Raw genomic sequence first — 8,884 nt, 5'->3', positions numbered from 1 at the left:
ATCTAATGCGGATGAAAGGACTGAAAATACTCTTGCCTAAGGCTACCCAATGCGGGATGAAATTTGCACAGGAAAGTCAGATTAAAGGTCTTCCACGACCATATTATTCTTATTCACGGGCGTCATGATCACAATGCTCGTTCCCATCATTACAGTTTTTCCTTGAGATTTATACAGCGCCGAGCATGGAAGGCTTCCAGGAGAGCGTTGTGATGCGGCCGGCGCTCCTCCCCATGTTGGGTTGTCCTTCCCGCGCCTCACCGAGCAGCCTGCGTGCTCCTCCGGCCTTGGGGCGCCTGCTTCTTGCGCTGTGCTCGCCGATGCGACCCTTGCGGTATGCGGCTGCTTTGGCAGAGAGCTCGTGAAGGATTTCATTGAGTGTGAAGACAGAGAGCAGAGACAGAAAAGAGAAGAAGGCGGCCGCTGCCTTTGTAGTCTGGCTGGAATGCGGAAATGTTGAAGCACTATGTCAAACTTTTTTGAAACGGGGTCAAATCACATTCAGCCAGCGTGGGAAACCAAGGGGGGAAAAAAGTAGAGGCGAGGTGGGGGGAAACTCTTTTGCTCCTGCTGCTGGTGTCAAACCGAGCTCAGGAACCGAGAGAGAGAGAGAGAGAGAGAGAGAGAGAGAAACTGGGACTGCGTGGAGAGGCGGCGGCGGCGGCGGCGTGCAGAGCTAACGCGGAGCCTTGCACTCGGGAGACTGTTCGTTGCAAGGCTTTGATCAGCCCCGAAAATTTAGCAGCGCCTCTTTCACTCTTTCCCCAAAGAGGGGGAGGGGATCTCAGCGCTTTAAGGTGTAGCCTGCCCTCCCGGCTGGCAGGAAGATGCGAACGCGGGGCAGCGATAGAGCTTCGGAGTTGCTGCTGCCACTACCTGTGTGGCCCCAGTCGCGGCTGCTGGGCTCCGCTCGTGGAAGCTCAGCCTCCCCTGTCACCATGTGAACTCTTCGAATCCGGATCTGCTGCGTGTCTCCTTATTTTCACGGGAAGCGGAATTTAAAAAAAAAAAAAAAACAGAAAAGACTCTCCATTGTTTTTCCTGCTTCACCAGGTCTTTGCTTTTCATCTTTTTCTTTTTAACTATTTTTAACCCCTGTCTTGCTGGAGACCACTCAAGTGGTAACTTCTTCAGAACAGCCGAAGTGCGCCTGAGCAATTCCAGGTACTTCTAAAAGTGCCCATGTGCTCTTAACAGACCAGTAGCTTAATGCTTCATTAATTTCCAGAGGTGGGTGGCTGGAATGGGGCTTTCGAGATAACAAAAAAGGGGGGAGGGGTGGAGACTGAAAAGTATTGTTATTCGTTTTCTCCCTTCTCTCCACGTTAACTTGCATGCTTCATAGGGGAGCGCTTTGGGGTGGTCCTTGTGCGATCGCCGGAGCTTCTACAGAGAACCGCGTTTGGTGTCCGCGTGGGATTTTCATGGACATGGTTGAGCCGTCTTAGCCGTGGCCAAAGTAAGAAATGGTGGGGAAGTGTTGCTGCGCAAAACAAACACTTACTTCGTTTATTTTCTATTTTAGGAGGCTTCAGAAGGATATTAGAAAAAAGGGAAGGGGTTCAGCCGCCCTAGCCGTGCTGTTGCCGACAGCCTAGTAGCACATGTAGCGCATCAAGTTGATGCATGATTTCTTCACCTAATTTCTGCACGGCAAACAGTTGAACGTAATTTCGTGGAGTGGGAATTCTAACTTTAATCCCTTGACAAACCTTCCCCCCCCTTTTCGCTCCGTAGGATGTGTATTTTTATTAAAACGATAATTGTCTGTCGCCAGCCGCCGCGAGCGCTCCGCATGGAACTACGCATCATACAACCATCCCCGGGCTGCATGCGTGGCCGCCTCCGACAATCGAAAACGGTATTGCCTGAGCCCCCGCCCCTTGACGACCTCCAACATGGAGCCGCCTCAGTTTCCCATCTTCCAGCCTCGCACATCTGAGGCCGCCTGGACAGTGGGGGCGACTTCCATCCCAGAAGCACTCGGCGCCTCCGCTCTCTCGTTGGTCATTCTTATTTTCTATTGGCTAATGACCCTTTACTTCAGCGAAGGGTCTACTTCGTGGGGGGTGCTTGGAATGTTCTTTCCTGCAGTTGCAACTTATAGTTACTTTGGGTGGTTGTCTTTCATTTCTAATAGATGAGGGTCCTGGTTGTGGTAGAATTGTCCGGTTACTTTTCAAGCAGATTTTAATAATGTAGTAGCCTTGTAGAAATTATATTGGGCTAGTCAATTGGTTTGGAGACACCTCCTGAAACACTTAGAAAAGCAACTTTGAATTTTATGGTGAAAAAAAGTGGGGACAAAATTTATTTTATAAAAGTAATTATAATCTTACGGACAAAAGGATGACAGCTTTTTAGCATATGAACAGTGCCTGCCCCCCATTCCAAAAGATCCACAGCTATCCTTGAGCTTCAGAGTTGCCTCTCCCACTTTGGGGTCCTCTGTTTTAGCAGCACAACATGCAGAATTTGTACTCCAAATTCCTTTAGGCATGCTAAAGTTCCCATCTTTAATTTCTGGTTTGTCCAGTTATGACTGGCAACAATTCCTGCCAAAAACCACAGAGAATCACTGCTGCTCTTTTGTAGATTAGCTTTCTCCTGTTTGGTACCAGAACAGAATTGCTAATTTTGAGTAAGAGAAATTGTGAAAATTAGAAATGGAACTCAAATTTATGTTGTAAATAGTAAAAATAAACCATAATATTAAATAGGCAAAGTAAATATTAAATTTATTACATAGTTAGCTATTATTTCTGGATTGTGGAGTGATCTATTTTTTGTTGGGTTGAAGTCTAGGAAGGACAAATTATACTTCTTTGCCTTCTTCCCCCTTTTTTTTTTTTTTAAAAAAAATCCAACCCATAATTACTGTCTAGTTGACTCTGAGAAATGAAAAACTGTTCATATAAATGCTAAAGTTCCCTTTTATCTGTATCATTACGTGTGTTGGCTGGAAATGATGGGTCCCGAAATCAAGTTTATTTGGAAAATGTGAGGTGGCTGAATTGAGATGTGATTTTGTATCATACACAAGTTGGATGGATTTCATGTAAAGTGAGAAATTCAGATACTGCTCTCTTTCATCTCTATGGAGATTCTTAATCATCGGTGTCATAATTGTCCCAAAGGTGCTTTTCCAAAAGGCAACTGGATTTTCTTGCCCAGTTACCTTTTGGAAAAGCCCCTTTGTGTGCCTTCTTTTTCATGTTCTTCTGTGTAAGAATAGAAACCAGAATGCAGTGCAATTCCAGATTTATTATTGTATGTAAATTGAGAATTGGTTTAAAACTAATAACTCAATTTGTTAACAAGCCAAGGTTAGAACTCTAAAAATTCTGAATGTTTATATCTGGCACAGAAAAGAATGGCTATTTTGGACAGTTATGGACTTTATTTCTTCCCAATTCCACTAATGTTAGTGGAATTCAAATTTCATACATCCTTTGATCTACTATATATACATAATTAAGAATTATATAGCTGAGAAAGTAAAAGTATTACTTTTCCTGAACAACTTTGTTGAGAGAAAGCATCTTAATTGAAACAAAATCTTCAGGCACTAACACCCACACACTTAGCTGGCAATAGTAAGGAAAGTCTTTATAAAATTATATCTGAGCTACTTATTTGGAATTTTTCCCTTACCCAACAATTTGCACATTTTAAAGCAGATAGCAAATTTAAGGGGAGAAAACCCAAAACATTTAAAAGCATTTGAATGCCCAGTTAAACAAAATATTTTTGAATAACCTTCCCAAAAGTAAATGAAGAACACTCTAACCTAGGAAGGAAACTGTGTTAGTTTACAATGGTTCCTGCAGAAAGTCCTTATATTGTGTTTCTATCTATGTGAGCTTTCTAGTGATAGGAAATATAGAAGAACCTCTTGAAACTGATCTTTAAGTAGATTCCTTTGGGAGAAAATGATGTTTCAAATATGGCCTCAATTTGTTTAGGAATGTGCAAGTACAGGCCAGCAGCTTAAATTATGTCCAGATACAAATGGACGCCAGTTATGGTTTATGCAGCTGACCATTAGGGCAGCACCAGATAAAGCACATTATATCTATCTATATGAAAGAGGTTAATTCATAAAACACTATGGCCAACATAGTAAATATCTTCTGAATCATTTGCAGGTATTTCAGTTGTGACCAGGCTTCTGCTTAAGAGGTTTTTATTCATATTTTCTTTTAGTCTATGAGCAGAAAAAACTTGATAGTTGCTTTTATCTGTGGCATTTCATGTATTACTCAAGTCATTATCTTCCTTGCCAATGAATTGTTGTAACATTGGGTATAACACTACAAGGAGTTGAGACCACTGACCATATCACAATACAAAATAGTGCAAAAACAGAATGTAGCTTTTTTTCTGGAGATAATAGTGATTGCAAGTTGAAAATGTGTGAATTGCAAGTTGAATAGTGATTCAACTTGCAAAGCGATTGCAGGTTAAAAATGTGTGAATTACTAAGGGGCAACTATTATGTTGGTAGTTCCTGATTTATTTATTTATTATTTTCTTGAATGAATTTGTATCATATTTCCAATGCTTAAGGTATTCCCAGTCCATTATTTTGAAACTTTTTTCAATGCTATAATGAATCAATAACTGTTGGATCACAAAAGACTGCTGCATATCATAAAAAATGAACAAAAGGTTGCTGCAGATTTATTAAGAGACGATGCAGGGCTTTTATTGATCCTATACATGTAGAATACTGTTTTACACATATCACTCTCTTCAAGTTCATTGATACATACACTACTACAGGTGTATACTCAAAAATAAGTTGCACTATGTTACCTGCTGAAGAGAAGAGGTTAAAGAAGCTGTTCTTTTCAGCTGAAAAGCTGACAACCTCGATTCAAGACCCAAGCACCATCTGACCAGGTGAACTCTCATCCCTGCCCTAGCTCCTCTCACCTAGCAGTTCAAAAGCATGCAAATGCAAGTAGACAAATAGGTACCATTTTGGTGGGATGGCAACAGCGTTCTGTGCACCTCACATATAGTCATGCTGGCCTTATGACCACGAAAATGTCTTTGGGCAACACTGGCTCCCTCGGATAAGAAACAGACCATTGCCCCCTAGACTTGGACATGACTGAGCAGGGAAAAACTTTTACCTGCTTAAGACTATTGTTTTCTGGCCAGAAGGGAAACCATTTTTTCTGATAGTATTGCTATAAGTTAGTGGTAACATTTCTTACCATTTTATAAGCAAGAAACACAAAACTTAGAAAATACTGCAGATGTGGGAAACATGCAAGGTGGAGCTCTGCTCATTTTGTGTGACATTACTTGCCCACTGTTGTTCTTGGATTGCATCTTCTTAGTGAACTTATTTATAGTCTGTTGCTGCTAGCTATAAAAATGCTGTATATTTCTGAGGTAAATTTTCCTACCTTTAATTTACTAAATGTTTACTCACTTGTAAGATATATTTACAAGCTTGTGTTGTTTTCAAATTATTTATCTTCTCCAGAGTCCACGTCCATATTAAAATAATTTTGTGAAAATATAAAACCTTCTTTCATAATGTTTTGTAATATGTTTAAAAGAAAGTATAGGCAAATTGTCATGGATCAAGGGAATTGTAGCCCAACAGACTTGGAAATCACAATTTCAAAACAAATCTGTACAGTTTTTAGCTTAGTTAACACCAATGTTTCCAAACATCCTTTAAATCATAGTTCTGAGAGAGGTACTTGTAGACTTTAATAAGGACTATAATAATTCTACAAATCAGTAATTCTGGAAGAAGAGAAAAATGATATAGGGTGATATAAAAAGAAGAATTATCTGTAAGTATTTATTTAAAAATTAAAGATAATAGAGTTTCCTTAAGAAGACAAATGTCTTAACTGTCAGTGATCTTTTTTTAAAGTACCAAAATGATGCAAATACGCATGCCTTCAGAAATGCTTATAGGACATTGGTTGGGAAAAGCTAGCATATGTTAATTAAGGTTGGCACATGTCATATTAAATTTATTCATTTTCATACAATATATTGTTTTCCCGTACATTGTGGAAATCATAAGTAGTGATGTCATGGATACATTTACACATTTATCAGAAAATAATCTCCATTCTTCAACTTAATAAATTCGAATAGTCATTTAGAGAATAGTATTATTCATACTATTTCAACTGCTCAAGAAGTTGTCACCAGTAGAGTTAGGACAAGCAGAGAGCTTAAATATGCAGACTAAAAGCTCATATTGCAGTGTAGGAAAACATACATAAAACCTGAAAAAAACTGAACTTCATAATTCTTGAGTAAACTATAAGAAAAAGAGTTTAATGTTGAAAAGGGAAGGAAAGCTTAGGGCAGGAGGGAAAAATCAATGAGAGAAATAGAAAGCTGTGAAAGGTATGGAAAGCAACATAAGATTTTAAAAGGAAAACTATGCTGTAGCACAAATAATAAGGATAGTTGGAGTAATTAGGGAAAAAAGAAAGATGGTATAATGGGAAAACACTTTATAAGAAAAATAACCAAAGTATAGCAATCACCAAAAGGCAAGCCTTGTCCAACCTAGCATATTCTAGTATACTGAAAAAGAGATGTCTTCCCAGCCAGTCGACTTCATTGATTAGAAATTCTTAGATTAATTCACGATCTGTGTAGAAGACAAATACAGACAATAGAACTTTATGAAGAATTTGTAGTAAGTTAGCACAAATAGAGCATCTTTCTTAAGACATTATAGCATCCACACCTTTTAAAAGGCTTGTGTGTCTACTTTGAAATCAGTCTTGTAGAATACATATGCATACTCGGTTTCTTTTCTTTACCAGTAATCCCAGAAAATGTATTTTCAGATAGGAGGATTTTTAACCATCTGCACAAACTTTGTAAAGAACATGAGTGTTTTAATAAGATGTACTTAGTCCACAGCAACCCACATTGCAAATAAGTTTTTGGTTTACATAGCCACAATGGCAGAAGTAGAGAATTAAATAGGAGGATGAGAAAAGGAGGTTCAATAATAGAAAATATCTTTGGGATAGCTAAGCGGCTAAAGTTTGGAATGTAAAATCAGTTATTTTGTTGTTAATAAACTCAGCTACATAACACTCATATGAACCATAGGCCTGGTTCATGCTCAAGCATACATTCGATTTAATGTTTTGTTTGAGGCAAGTTTCTTCAAGAAACTTTAAAAATTCTGGCTTAACTGTTATCTAAATGTACCCATTGTCTTTTCTATAGTTTACTGAATTAGTTTCAGTTTTTTATCTATAAAATATTAGCAATTACCTTAATAATCTTGAAGTTATGTTAAAAGAATCTGTTTTTTTCATAATCACTGATTTTTGGCATTTATTTCCAGCAAAATTAAAAGAGGTTTTGATTCTTGGTGATACTTTGGTTGCTCATTAGTGATAATGCAGAGAAGTTGGTGATCTGTATATAGACAGGTTTTGTGGCTCTTGTCACTCCTTATTACTTGAAGGTTGAATTTGCTGTAGCCAGTCATAATTTATCACTGATTGTAGATGACATCAGCGGATATAAAGCTTACTTCTCTCAACCATGCATTGATTTTTCATTGTTGAATCATTCCCACATTGTCTTGTGAATTCTTCACATACTGGATATTTTACATGTCTATCTAGAAAAAGATTAGACATAAATATTATGGGGTTTGGATTTATTAAATTTGTTTTGTGTTTGATTAAAAATTAACTCTACTATTTACCTATTTTACTATTACTCACTAGATGTGAAGAAAGCACTTTTAAGCCTGGTAATTTCAGTAGGACACATCTTACACATAGAAAGCATTCATTGTGCTTAGTGAGATTATCACCTTGTTTTAAGATGAACATTTAGAAATCTTCTATCACCCTTTGGATAAACCCGTATATATGAGTTTCTTTTCTTCTAAAGTAGCAGATGTCTCTTTGGACATATATAAGAATTGGCATTTTTAAATTCAAATATGACCAGTTTTACAAATATTGAAAAAATGCATTTCTTCTATATCTTGGCTTTGTCTTGCACATTGCTAACTGCGCAAATGGAAGCTGAAAAGTCCCCAGCCTTTATCCAAGCCCATTCCTTTTCTATTTTGCCTGGGTGCAGCTTTGCTTATTTGGCTGTTGCTGTCAGTAGTAATTCTCCAATTATATTACTGTTTTCTCCCAGTTTGGATTTCCTCTAGATATGTGGACATGATTCCCAGAGATCTCAGTAACAGCAAAATTCTCAGAAAAGCCATTATTTGGTGAGAAATTTTAGAAGTTGAAGTCTATAAATCTGAAGAGCATCTCAGTGGATTATATACTCTGACCTTGAAGATGGTTTGGAAATTTTTGCTAATAGAAATAGAAACCTTCAGTTTTAAAAGATTGGTTACTAGTAAATTTTTGAGACTTAACTCAGTAATGACAGTCTTAACTTAGGGAGTTTAAAATGTATAGATTGTGACCTATTCAGTGAAGAAGTTCAAAGAATGAGTTGTGTCATATTGTAATTTGTTTGGCTTAATACATTGTGTGTATCCAGTTACAACTTGATAATATAAACATAACTGGTTTAAAACTACCCTTGGTTTGGTGTAATAGGTAATTCCAACTATTGTCTCTGAGACCAATTTACTTGACAGTTTTGTTGAGAAAATAAAATGAGCATTCTTTGAAAGGAGACAAAATTACTAATATAGGAATGAGATATTAATGCTAATAATGGGAACGTAGCCTGATTAATGCATACTAAGTAGTGAAAATAATTCTGTTATATTATGTATTAAGTAAGTGAACAGTTGCAATGATAAATGAAAAGATATTCTGTGATGGAGAAATAATATGTTCTCTCTCTCTCTCTCTCTCTCTCTCTCTCTCTCTCTCTCTCTCTCTCT

General features: G+C 37.7%; 1 protein-coding gene and 1 long non-coding RNA gene across 8 annotated transcripts in view; one reads left to right on the top strand and one right to left on the bottom strand.

Moving 5' to 3' along the window:
• The first annotated feature begins 269 nt into the window (after positions 1-269).
• CDK6 (cyclin dependent kinase 6) overlaps positions 270-8,884 on the top strand; it is a 124,164-nt gene continuing 115,549 nt past the window's right edge. For 2 of the 7 annotated variants that reach the window (XR_005554391.1, XM_039324073.1), the window contains exon 1: positions 270-1,164. The gene's annotated coding sequence lies outside the window, so the exon portion shown is untranslated. Of the gene's footprint in view, positions 1,165-1,211; positions 1,231-1,345; positions 1,460-1,777; positions 2,003-8,884 lie in introns of those variants that run through there. The other 5 variants (XM_039324074.1, XM_039324076.1, XM_039324075.1 and 2 more) reach the window with 5 other exon arrangements.
• Positions 2,841-8,884, bottom strand: part of LOC120299336 — a 63,911-nt gene continuing 57,867 nt past the window's right edge. Inside the window, exon 3 of the long non-coding RNA XR_005554392.1 lies at positions 2,841-7,636. This is a non-coding gene — a long non-coding RNA (uncharacterized LOC120299336). The remainder of the gene's footprint in view (positions 7,637-8,884) is intronic.

Source organism: Crotalus tigris, unplaced genomic scaffold, assembly GCF_016545835.1.
Source record: "Crotalus tigris isolate CLP2741 ecotype Arizona unplaced genomic scaffold, ASM1654583v1 scf7180000024292.1016931, whole genome shotgun sequence".
Taxonomy (NCBI): Eukaryota; Metazoa; Chordata; class Lepidosauria; order Squamata; family Viperidae; genus Crotalus; species Crotalus tigris.
Note: the sequence above shows the minus strand (reverse complement) of the source record. Positions and strands in the feature narration are given on the sequence as shown.